Genomic DNA, 8,387 nt, shown 5'->3' on the forward strand with positions numbered 1-8,387 from the left:
CTGTATTTTTTGGCCGATTTGCGATATACGGTATATATCTCGGTATTTTCATTTTTGTGTTTGGATTTTTAAAAAAATCTGTATTTAATATATATTTAATATATTAAAGCGGAAGTTAAATTCACTAAACTAAAAATGAAAATAAATGAGAACAAAAGCAGAGTTGTGTTCGGCTATATTGATTACCCCATTATTCACTTTACAGTCAGTGCTATCATAAAAATAGACTTACTTGTAGGTTTAAAATTCTACGTTACATTTATTGTCCAACTACAAATATTTCAGAGAAATGTATATTTTAGTCAGAATTATTGTGCTCCTATTTAATTGAGCTCCGTCTGTTTGGCGCGCATGTGCGGCGCTCGTTCACTGAAGTCTGTGTGAAGTTTAGCGGAGATAGCGCGAGTAGCCGAGTGTCTCTGTCAGGGGCACAAGCAGCCTTTCAGTCAGAGCATATGACGGGCCGAGCCGCTTAAACTAATATGCGAAACGAAACCATAAACTATGTCTTACCAGTTTTTAAAGGCCTTAATATAAAGCTTGTCACATGTTTGGAACAAACTGGATTATGCACTTTCTCCACAGCAGCTGTCTGTGTCCTCCGCTATATCTTCAGATGCGCTCGTATCAAACTACTGTATATCGATATAAACGGTATTGCCTCATATCGTATCGCTTATAAAGAAAATATCGATATATCATACAAACTCGATATACCGCCCCACCCTAATACACATAATACACTATCGCATTTCTATAATTCAAATCCATTAAAGGATTGTTAGGCTGCATTAATTAGGTCAACCGGAACCGGGAACACTTCCCACTTAACACCCAATGTACTTGTTACATCATAAGTAGAATGGCATCTACTCTAATATTATTCTCTTTCATTCTTATTCCGAGGTCACCGTAGCCATACGGATCCAGTCCATATCCAGACCATATGATGGATCAGCACCTACGACCTCTACAGCCCTGAATGTCAGAAGAGACCATGTCAACTAGATGTGCCCCAGAGACAGATCCCCTGCGAAGACCTCGTCACCTCAACGACCATCGGCACAAGACCCCAGGAACCAGACGAGTCCACTGCACCTGTGTTGCAGCCTGGAATTAAACCACGCCATGCTGGTTTCATCTGGCCAGAGGAGAACTGGCCCCCCAACTGAGCCTGGTTTCTCCCAAGGTTTTTTCTCAATTTCAGTCACCGATGGAGTTTTGGTTCCTTGCCACTGTCGCCTTTGGCTTTTTTAGTTGGGGACGCTTGACTGATTGCACAGACACTATTGGAAGAGAGCTGAACTGGATGATGACATCACTGAACTGACTTTAGCTGGAAAAATGACTCCGTTATTGTCCTCTTGCATCATTGACAAACAATTTTCCTGTTTGACACTGTGAAGCTGCTTTGACACAATCAGCATTGTATGAAGCGCTACATAAATAAAGGTAAAAAAAAAAAAAAAATTGTATTGGTTAGTTGTCATAAAAACTTAGTAAAAATAAATGTTCAAATTCTTTGATATTTTAGGTTTATTGGTCGCACTAAATTACTTGATTTTATTGACATTTACAAATAAATAAATAAATAAATAACTTGAGGCAAAAAATGTGCAACAATAGAAAAAGTATTTTTTTTGTTTCATTCAGAAATTAAAAACATGCTCATCATAGAAGAGGTAAATCCAAGTCGCTACGAATTGCATTTTTTGTGTGATTTTGAATAAAAAAACGTTTATTCAAAGAGAAAAAAGGAAAGGCATCATGTCCCTGACATTAAAAAAATTAAAATTGTACATTTGAAAATTAGTCTTTATCTTAACTCATTTTGTTAAAGTTGTAAGCACAGGTGTAAGTCTAATGCAAGTGTAAATGTGTACTTCCTACTTGGATCCACTCTCTGTCAGTTCTAAGTGGGTCAAGACCGGAGTTCAGTCTTCAGAGAGGGCATGGTCACATTTTAGCAGCTGAGAAAATGAATCGTTACAGTAAAGGCACACATACACACACAAACACTCCGAACTAATTTCCAGAGACATTCCAGTTCATTCACCATGTTAAACACTGAGCTGTCTAGATCCTCCAGGGCTTCAAATGGCTGCACTCATTCCTGGCATTATTCTCAAAAATCTAGCTGTGGTGTCAGAATGCTAAACCTTCACCCACTGTGTCTCCCAATCCTCCATCATTCTTTCCACCCTCACTTCCTTTCTTCTTCTCAGACATTTCTGCACTTCCAACAGTTCCTCTGAAAACACATATTGTACACAATGGACATCTTTGTCGAGACATTTTTCCTGTTAGCTTGGGGATAAAAAGGCGGCAGAAAAAAAAACAAAAAACAGTCACCTAGCTTCCTGCAGACATTATCTGCCATGCAAATGTTTAACGAGACATTTCAGTTGCCTCAGAACATTTTCCTTTCTGTCAAGCTCACTATTGTTGTGCAATATTTGATTATTTCACATTATTATTGTGCATGTAGACAAAAAAGCATATCACAAGAAGGCACACCAGCATTCCCAAACAATGTCTGTAACACACCTTGAGAGTTACTGTCTGGAAGAAAAAGAATAGCCTACCTTTGGTATAGTGTTTTTTTCTGCTTCAGTCAGTTCAAAATGTACAAATAGAGGTTAACTTGTGCCTGTAAAAGGAAGGAGAGAGGGAATATAAGCTTGTTTGTGCATCAGATCAGAAGATGTAAACACTAGTGAGTGAGGAGTACACTTGTTTCAACCCAACTTTGAGTCAAATATGGACTAACCCAACTTTTGGGTTAAAAATGTAATTAAAAAATGTAACCCAACAGCTGGGTTAGTCCATATTTGACTCAAAGTGCAGCATTTTTTAGAGTGTAGAATGCAGCTGCTATGTCATCATATTGACTGAAATGCTGAGGGTTTAAAAGCAGGGTGAGACTAATGTACTATACACAAAGTTTAGGTATACTGCTTTATTACCACCACCAAAAAATTGGACAAGACAAATCACAATAAACACACATGAAACTGAATAATGTATACAGCAATCAAACCACTGGTCTATGCATAATAGGTAATCAACAGCCAGAAGCAATAAATATTATAAAAGCTACACAAAATACACTTTTTTCCATATAAACTGGGAATTTGAGATGACTTAGTTTCAATAAATATGTTAATATTATTATATTATAAATATTAAAGTACTGGTTGATAGTCCCAATTGTAAAGAAAACTGCGTTTCAAAAGACTAACTCTGATAACGTGTACACACATCAAAAGGAACTGGAACCTGAATTTAAATTGGAATGAAAAACCTCAAACCCAGAGCGGGGGATTTGCCTCATTTCAATAGTCCACCACATGCCACTTATTCCACAAAAGGGATAAAGAGGAAGAGGGTTACTTTAATTAAAACCAAACAGGCATTTTGAACAAACAAATATTTTCCCAGACAACAATGACTCATAACCTATATAATCCCTTTCAAAGCGAATAACAAAAAGTGTGAGGACTCACTTGTGCTCTTTCCTCTTAATCAAGAAAGTTGTAACACACAATATGTTATAGGCCCTCAAAACCTTGCCGTACACACACACACGCCTCAACTGATGATAGACAAAAGTAAAGCGTATTAAAAGGGGTGTGTCTTATTGAGCGAAGCAGATCACAGCTGCACACTGAGGCACAACTGTGCCGACCGTCTGTCCACATGGCAGCGAGACTCTCCATGTGTGGCACATGACAAAGCCGTGGCTCACCGACTTGCAGACCATGTGGTGTTTTTGCAGAAGATTCCCTTATTAGATCTTTTTTTAGACACTGGGGGTGTGACTCATACTGGTGAGTGTTAGACATACTGAACAACACATTCCACCAACGGTGCTGAAAAACAGCTCCGATTAAATATTGTCTTTAAAAAGTTGTTAAAAATTAAGGAAGGTGTGGGAGTGTTTGGACAGTGAGTCAGTATTAAAAACCCCCTGATCATGTGACTTCAGTTACCATGGTAACAAAATCAGTAAGAAGCCTTAGTGTCAAACACATGAGAAGCATACAGTTTTAACTCTGTTTAATAAAACAAAAGCAACTTGCTCATAGTGATGTGAATGCTCACTCGTCACAAAATTTATTCAGTTATTATCTGTTTTAAAATCCCAGAAAGCAGTGATGCACCAAAATGATTTTTTTTAAAGAAACCAGAATTCACACTTTTATTTCCGAAAACCAAAACCGAAAATCATATTTCCATAATACATTTGGGTAACTGAACTCTTACTGCCATTCAGGTCCAGGGTATATCGTGCTCTCAGATGATAAATTAAACCAGTCGTAGTAAAGTTCTTCGACAACCAGCTGTCATTTCAGCGGAACAAATTTGACTTATTGCTACTTCATCATTATTTTTGGTCCATCCACACTACTGACATTTTTACCTGTTGTAGTTTATTCTCGTTATGTGCATGAAACAGACAGAACACGTCAAAGAAAGGTTAGTAAACATCACCGTTTTGGTCCTTCCAAAACTATTCAAATATTTTCAGTTGCCAAAATTTTGGTGCATCACTACCAGAAAGTCATATGCATTTGTATTTGCATTGATGTTTTACAAATGTAGCTGTGACACACTGTTGCAGAGTGTGTGTTACACACTGTTGCTTGTGAGAGAGTGTTTGCTAGCTTAGAATTGGGACAAAATAAATCTTCGCCCATTGCCATAGTTCCGTATTTTGAATGCTCGATTCAACTAAGTGGTACAAAGCTATGAAATCACTACCCATGTATCAGATGGCCTGGGTTCCTGCTTGATAGGAAAATGACTTGGCTGTTTTGAAAGGTTGACACGTGTGCATCAGGTTTTTTAAAGTTTATTTTGGCATGCATAATATCTACAGTATCCTGTTTATGGAAGATCAAGATACATTTACAAAAAAGTACAAAAGTTCATCAGTATTTCCACCATTTGTAGAACTGCTTATAGCTCAATTGAACTAATTTCAAAACGATAAACTTCACACTGTTATTGATCTAAACCAACATTGAACTGACTTGAGCTAAATAATGACACTATTGACTTTTAGAGCTGTCTCCATAGTTAAAGGGGTCATATGATGCTATTTTAAAGATCATTATTTTGTGTATTTGGTGTAACAGAATATGTTGACATGCTTTAATGTTCAAAAAACACATTATTTTTCAAATACTGTACATTATTGTAGGTCCTCTATGCCCCGCCTCTCTCAAACACGTCGTTTTCAACAAAGCCCCCTCCTTTGACAAGCACAGTCTGCTCTGATTGGCCAGCTGAACCAGTGCATTGTGATTGGCCGAACACAACAAGCACGCGTCGGAAATGTAACGCCCCTTACCATAAACGCGAGCTTCATCTTTCAAAATAATTTCCACATATTGACATAGATATGTGGGGGCGTGTTAGAACGAGCCGTTTTAGGTAGGCGTGGCTAACTCTTAACTTTTATAAAGAATATCTCTTTGGATTTGAGACTTTACACTCTAAAAAATGCTGGGTTAATTTCAACCCAGTGCTGAATAAAATTTAACCCAGCATTTTTTAGAGTGTAACTTTACAGATCTTCTTTATGCACCAAGAGCTTGTAACACTCCAAAGAGAAAGGAAAACTTGAAATCGCATCATATGACCCCTTTAAGTTTGCATAATTTAATTTGATGCTTTCCTGTTTATCTTTGTGAAGCTGCTTTGACACAATCTGTATTGTATAAAGTGCTATAGAAATAAAGGTGATTAACTTGAGTTTAATGAAAGTACCACAAAGATAAAATTCATACTCTATAATACGGAAATGTAACGCCCCTTACCATAATCGAGAGCTTCAAGCTTTCAAAGTAAATATCAAGACAGTTAATAATGTCGTTAATTTTACCATCAGTTCAAGCCCGAAAGGGCAACAGAGTCGCGTGACAGACACAGTGATGATGCAGTACATTCCTGAAACCACGCCTTCTTTCTTTGCGTGTACATTTGGGCAGCATTATGCTAATATTTCCACATATTGACATAGATATGTGGGGGCGTGCTATAGAAATAAAGGTGATTAACTTGAGTTTAATGAAAGTACCACAAAGATAAAATTCATACTCTATAATGTTATAACACATTGATATTGTGTGACAGAAAGAGAGAGGGATGCGGACCAGGTGTGCCCATCAGCATTTCCTGCCATGGGCACAACCTAGCGGAAGACTACGCAGAGACTTCCTGTGTGAACAGGAAATGGGGAGTGAGCCAAAACAGTGGAGGTGATGTCAGAGGAAAACCCCAATAGTGAGACTTTACCATGAACTGGCTATTGTTACTGAGCGGACAGACCAAACAGTGTACATACATGGGGACAGACAGTGAACTGCATGGCATTAAGTTGAAGCTTGAAACAGAGACTGTGTTCCACGCTGACTGGCACATTCAAATTACAAGCTCGAACTAACCCAAAATTGCATTTCTTTCTTCCCTCTCCAGGCAAACAGACCCAGATGCACAAGTCCTCAATTAAAGATGAAAAGAATGTGTTAGTCAAAGTTAATGCATTAACACAGTAAAGTTCTTCTGTCCATACTTCTCACTAGATTATTTGATCATGCATCAAAGCACATGGGGAACACAAACACAGAATTAAAACTGCAATAATTGGATTATATAACAACTTCCCACGCCTTACGGACTTATTCTTACACATGCTAGTCTCTTGCTGCTCTCATTCAATGGTCTCTAAGATTTGTATTAATTAGGTATGTGTCACTCATGAAAGATTTGCTCATTTTAAACAACTCTTTTATATGACACGGGAGTAACGAGTTGCCTCGGAGAGTGATTCATTCATTGTTTTTGTGAGATATGCGCAACATCCTTTCGTTCAACAAATCTGTTTCTTGTGAACAGCCTATGTGGCTGTTATTTGACAAAAGGATGAAAAACTCAAAAAATACAGGTGAGTGGTGAATTAATCATAAATGGTTTCTTCTAATTTGTCTTTGGCTGATATTATAACGATTTTCTAATTTAGAATATGATCAAGCTTTGCGTAAATACAGTAGATGTTTTGGGGAAATGTGGCTATTGAAAATGTAATAGTTTAATTTTATTCTGCTCAAATGACCAAAATTGCTTGAATAAATATAAATTGAATAAAGAATTTTTTTTTTCATTTTGTAAGTGAGATTCAAAGACTTAGATAGGGCTGTGCGATATTGAAGAAAAATGCGATACCTTGTTAAAAAATTAAATATTTGATATGCGATACGATATTGCTTAAAGTGTGTAAAATCAATTTCAATTATATTTTAAAATATTAAAAAATTAAAATTATATAATTTGTTTCACATTCTTTCTTGGAAAAGAAAGAATCACTATAACTTCTGAAAGTGACCAGCAGTGTTTTAGCATTACATAAAAAGTAATGTCACAAATCAGAAAATGACATTTTAACATCAGTGTGAACATACAACTTCATAACTCTTTTTAACATCAAGCAATTCTCTGCTATATGCGTTGAACTAATTGACTTTTTGCAACGTTTTGATTTAAGTAGCCTATTATTAAAATGATTCAGATATCGCACGCCATTGCGATATGCATATTGCGATATTTACATTTGCGATATTTCGATAAGTTCGATATACCGTGCAGCCCTAGACCAGGAAAACGGTATGATTGCCCATCACAAGTACTTACTTTGAAACAATTTTCACCCAGAAATTGCTAGCAAATGTCACAAATAATTGTGAAGAAAGAAAGAAATGGCAAGTAACACATTGAATAAAACATTACATTTGGAAGTAGAAAGACTGAAATATCATTTTCTCCAGTAATCTAGTTTTATTTCCAACTTTGAAGAATAAATTTTACACTGTAATAGCAATTAAAGTAAACAACATAATGCGATATTTCGATAATTTCGATATATCGTGCAGCCCTAGACCTAGATCAGGAAAACGGTATGATTCCCCATCACAAGTACTTACTTTGAAACAATTTTCACCCAGAAATTGCTAGCAAATGTCGCAAATAATTGTGAAGAAAGAAAGAAATGGCAAGTAACACATTGAATAAAACATTACATTTGGAAGTAGAAAGACTGAAATATCATTTTCTCCAGTAATCTAGTTTTATTTCCAACTTTGAAGAATAAATTAAATATTTGATATGCGATACGATATTGCTTAAAGTGTGTAAAATCAATTTCAATTATATTTTAAAATATTAAAAAATTAAAATTATATAATTTGTTTCACATTCTTTCTTGGAAAAGAAAGAATCACTATAACTTCTGAAAGTGACCAGCAGTGTTTTAGCATTACATAAAAAGTAATGTCACAAATCAGAAAATGTCATTTTAACATCAATGTGAACGAACGTAAAAAAAA

At 36.2% G+C, this 8,387-nt stretch overlaps 1 protein-coding gene across 3 annotated transcripts in view; it reads right to left on the bottom strand.

Moving 5' to 3' along the window:
• LOC107719733 (ras-associated and pleckstrin homology domains-containing protein 1-like) overlaps positions 1-8,387 on the bottom strand; it is a 99,057-nt gene that overhangs the window by 73,054 nt on the left and 17,616 nt on the right. The window contains exon 2 of one of the 3 annotated variants that reach the window (XM_016527222.1): positions 2,586-2,650. The exons of the other annotated variants lie outside the window; for them this stretch is intronic. The gene's annotated coding sequence lies outside the window, so the exon portion shown is untranslated. The remainder of the gene's footprint in view (positions 1-2,585; positions 2,651-8,387) is intronic. 3 annotated transcript variants of the gene reach the window in all.

Source organism: Sinocyclocheilus rhinocerous, unplaced genomic scaffold (genome assembly GCF_001515625.1).
Source record: "Sinocyclocheilus rhinocerous isolate Xijiao unplaced genomic scaffold, SAMN03320098_v1.1 scaffold721, whole genome shotgun sequence".
Classification (NCBI taxonomy): domain Eukaryota; kingdom Metazoa; phylum Chordata; class Actinopteri; order Cypriniformes; family Cyprinidae; genus Sinocyclocheilus; species Sinocyclocheilus rhinocerous.